Here is a 5,000-nt window from a genome sequence, read left to right as displayed (position 1 = left end):
GACGCTGTCTTGGGAAGACCATGGGCACAAGGCCATGGCATATAGTGAGGAATGGACCACGGTTGGCAAGGCTAGGCATATAGAGAGGAATGGACCACGGTTGCCAAGGTTGCGCAAGTTTTGGGCATTTTTTGCCCGGATATGCCCAAGTATGCCCCGATAGGCCCGTTACGCCCCGGTATGAACGCGTATGCCCGGATAGACTCGGTATGCCTTGGGATACATGCGTATGCCCCGATAGGCTTGGTACGCCCTGATATGCGCACGTGTGCCCCAGTAGGGCTCGGTATGCCCCGGTATGTACGCGTGTGCCCCGATAGGCCCGGTATGCCCCGATAGGCCCGGTATGCCCCGATATGCACACGTGTGCCCCAATAGGGGTCGGTATGCCCCGGTAGGTACGCGTGTGCCCCGTAATGCACGTTTCGCAGATCTCCCCGCATGTCCCGCCCCTATATGTAATACTTACTTACTTACTTACTTTCTTTCTTGCTTGCTTGCTTGCTTGCAATGGTTGGGAGTGCTCGGCATGCCCCGCTGCAGAGACCAAGGGCGCAATGACTTGGCACCGCGGATGCCGGGACTCCGGCACTTCCCGTGGCACTGATGGTTGGTTCCAAAGACAAAAGGCCGTGCAAGGCCACCGCACCGCGGATGATTTTGCTCGTGCTGGCGCCGTTGTGTGGCCAAAGAACATGCGCGAATGCTCGTGTCGGAAGGGTTGGTGTCCTGGCCCCGCGGGTGTCACGAATGCTCGGTTGCGAAGACCATGGGACCAGAGCCATGGCACGTCGGATGATGGCTCCAGCTGGCGCCCCGGCACTTTCTGTGGCATTGATGCTCGGTTTCAAAGACAAACGTGCGCAGGGCCAGGGGACCGCGGATGACTGCTCGTGCTGGCCCCGTTGGGCGGCATTGATGGTCGGTTGCAAAGAAAATGCGCGATTGCTCGTGTCGGGGCCTTGGACGCTGTCTTGGGAAGACCATGGGCACAAGGCCATGGCATATAGTGAGGAATGGACCACGGTTGGCAAGGCTAGGCATATAGAGAGGAATGGACCACGGTTGCCAAGGTTGCGCAAGTTTTGGGCATTTTTTGCCCGGATATGCCCAAGTATGCCCCGATAGGCCCGTTACGCCCCGGTATGAACGCGTATGCCCGGATAGACTCGGTATGCCTTGGGATACATGCGTATGCCCCGATAGGCTTGGTACGCCCCGATATGCGCACGTGTGCCCCAGTAGGGCTCGGTATGCCCCGGTATGTACGCGTGTGCCCCGATAGGCCCGGTATGCCCCGATATGCCCGGTATGCCCCGATATGCACACGTGTGCCCCAATAGGGGTCGGTATGCCCCGGTAGGTACGCGTGTGCCCCGTAATGCACGTTTCGCAGATCTCCCCGCATGTCCCGCCCCTATATGTAATACTTACTTACTTACTTACTTTCTTTCTTGCTTGCTTGCTTGCTTGCAATGGTTGGGAGTGCCCGGCATGCCCCGCTGCAGAGACCAAGGGCGCAATGACTTGGCACCGCGGATGCCGGGACTCCGGCACTTCCCGTGGCACTGATGGTTGGTTCCAAAGACAAAAGGCCGTGCAAGGCCACCGCACCGCGGATGATTTTGCTCGTGCTGGCGCCGTTGTGTGGCCAAAGAACATGCGCGAATGCTCGTGTCGGAAGGGTTGGTGTCCTGGCCCCGCGGGTGTCACGAATGCTCGGTTGCGAAGACCATGGGACCAGAGCCATGGCACGTCGGATGATGGCTCCAGCTGGCGCCCCGGCACTTTCTGTGGCATTGATGCTCGGTTTCAAAGACAAACGTGCGCAGGGCCAGGGGACCGCGGATGACTGCTCGTGCTGGCCCCGTTGGGCGGCATTGATGGTCGGTTGCAAAGAAAATGCGCGATTGCTCGTGTCGGGGCCCGGCAAGCCAAGGCCAAGCGAGCCATGGCACGTCGGATGATGGCTCCAGCTGGCGCCCCGGCACTTTCTGTGGCATTGATGCTCGGTTTCAAAGACAAACGTGCGCAGGGCCAGGGGACCGCGGATGACTGCTCGTGCTGGCCCCGTTGGGCGGCATTGATGGTCGGTTGCAAAGAAAATGCGCGATTGCTCGTGTCGGGGCCTGGCAAGCCAAGGCCAAGCGAGCCATGGCAACGCGGATGATGGCTCGCTAGTGCTGGCGCCGTGCACAGTGGCCTCGCACACTCGCCCTGCACGCTTCCCTTGCACGTAGCCTTGCACACTAGCCTCGCATGCGAGCCTTGCACCCTAGCCATGCAAACTAGCCTTGCACGGTAGCCATGCACACAAGCCGTGCACATTAGCCATGCGCACAAGCCCCGCACACTAGCCTTGCGCACAACCCTTGCACACAAGCCATGCACTCGAGCAATGCACACAAGCCTTGCACTCAAGCAATGCACACAAGCCCTGGACACTAGCCTTGCACACGGGCCTGGCACACAAGCCTTGGGCACTAGCCTTGCGCACTAGCGTTCCACATGAGCCTTGCACACTAGCCTTGGACACTAGCCTTGCACACAGGCCTTGCACACTAGGCATGCTTGGGCGAGCTGATCCCGCATCAAGTCGACGGGTCTAGGCATTCTTGGGCGCAGATCCCGCATCGTCTCGTCGCGTCTGGGCGCAAACACGTCGCGTCTCGTTGCGTCTTCAGAAGTCGTCGCTAACAGCACCTTTGGTTGCCACTGGTGGTTAGGCTGGTTGGTTGCGCAAACCCTATAGGAGGGTGGCATGCTGGTGGGCGTTTTTGCCCGGATAGGCACTAGAATGTGCAGATTTTGGGCGTTTTTGCCTGGATAGGCTAAGGAATGGGCATGCTTTGGGCGTTTTTGCCCGGATAGGCACCGGAATGCTTGGCCTTGGCTTGTCCTAGCAAGGCATTGCTGGGTTGGGCTCCCTTGGCCTTTTGGGCGCCTTGGACGATGTCTTGCGAAGACCATGGGCACAAGGCCATGGCATATGGTGAGGAAAGGACCACGGTTGCCAAGGTTAGGCACCGGAATGCTTGGCCTTGGCTTGCCAAAGCAGGGCATTGCTGGGTTGGGCTCCCTTGGCCTTCCGGGCGCCTTGGACACTGTCTTGGGAAGACCATGGGCACAAGGCCATGGCATATGGTGGGGAATGGACCACGGTTGCCAAGGCTAGGCATATAGAGAGGAATTGCATTTTTGCCCGGATAGGCACCGGAATGCTTGGCCTTGGCTTGCCATAGCAGGGCATTGCTGGGTTGGGCTCCCTTGGCCTTCCGGGGGCCTTGGACGCTGTCTTGGGAAGACCATGGGCACAAGGCCATGGCATATAGTGAGGAATGGACCACGGTTGGCAAGGCTAGGCATATAGAGAGGAATGGACCACGGTTGCCAAGGTTGCGCAAGTTTTGGGCATTTTTTGCCCGGATATGCCCAAGTATGCCCCGATAGGCCCGTTACGCCCCGGTATGAACGCGTATGCCCGGATAGACTCGGTATGCCTTGGGATACATGCGTATGCCCCGATAGGCTTGGTACGCCCCGATATGCGCACGTGTGCCCCAGTAGGGCTCGGTATGCCCCGGTATGTACGCGTGTGCCCCGATAGGCCCGGTATGCCCCGATATGCACACGTGTGCCCCAATAGGGGTCGGTATGCCCCGGTAGGTACGCGTGTGCCCCGTAATGCACGTTTCGCAGATCTCCCCGCATGTCCCGCCCCTATATGTAATACTTACTTACTTACTTACTTTCTTTCTTGCTTGCTTGCTTGCTTGCAATGGTTGGGAGTGCCCGGCATGCCCCGCTGCAGAGACCAAGGGCGCAATGACTTGGCACCGCGGATGCCGGGACTCCGGCACTTCCCGTGGCACTGATGGTTGGTTCCAAAGACAAAAGGCCGTGCAAGGCCACCGCACCGCGGATGATTTTGCTCGTGCTGGCGCCGTTGTGTGGCCAAAGAACATGCGCGAATGCTCGTGTCGGAAGGGTTGGTGTCCTGGCCCCGCGGGTGTCACGAATGCTCGGTTGCGAAGACCATGGGACCAGAGCCATGGCACGTCGGATGATGGCTCCAGCTGGCGCCCCGGCACTTTCTGTGGCATTGATGCTCGGTTTCAAAGACAAACGTGCGCAGGGCCAGGGGACCGCGGATGACTGCTCGTGCTGGCCCCGTTGGGCGGCATTGATGGTCGGTTGCAAAGAAAATGCGCGATTGCTCGTGTCGGGGCCTGGCAAGCCAAGGCCAAGCGAGCCATGGCAACGCGGATGATGGCTCCAGCTGGCGCCCCGGCACTTTCTGTGGCATTGATGCTCGGTTTCGAAGACAAACGTGCGCAGGGCCAGGGGACCGCGGAGGACTGCTCGTGCTGGCCCCGTTGGGCGGCATTGATGGTGTGTTGCAGAGAGCATGTGCGATTGCAAGTGTCGGCCGGGTTTGGGTTCCCTTGGGCTTTCGGGTGCCTTGGACGCTGTCTTGCGAAGACCATGGGCACAAGGCCCCGTCCTGGCCCCTTGTTCGATTCGCTCTCGTCTTGCGCTTGCTTCCAAGGTCCTCCATGACCTTCCCCATGGCCTTGCTAGATCCCCCCCATGACGCATGACCTCTGTCCGTTGATTGGTTTTGAGTGCACACCATGCCCGGCTTGGCACCGTGTTGTCGCGTGAGTGGCATTTGGATCGTGCATGCTGGTGGGCTACCTGCCAATGCGCACAAGCCTTGCACACTAGCCTTGCGCACGAGCCTTGCACAAAAGCCTTGGACACAAGCCTTGCGCACAAGCCATGCGCACAAGCCTTGGACGCTAGCCTTGCACACAAGCCATGCATACAAGCCTTGCTCACAAGCCTTGGGCACTGGCCCATCGCAGTAGCCTTGCACACAAGCCTTGCGCACTAGCTTTGGGCACGAGCCTTGCGCACTTGCCTTGGGCACTAGCCTTGCACACAACCCTTGGGAACTAGCCTTGCGCACCAGCCTTGCCCACAAGCCTTGCACACCA

Source organism: Tasmannia lanceolata, unplaced genomic scaffold, assembly GCF_043159265.1.
Source record: "Tasmannia lanceolata isolate RefF3 unplaced genomic scaffold, GAP_Taslan_0.1 ptg000119l, whole genome shotgun sequence".
In the NCBI taxonomy this organism is placed as follows: domain Eukaryota; kingdom Viridiplantae; phylum Streptophyta; class Magnoliopsida; order Canellales; family Winteraceae; genus Tasmannia; species Tasmannia lanceolata.
Note: the sequence above shows the minus strand (reverse complement) of the source record.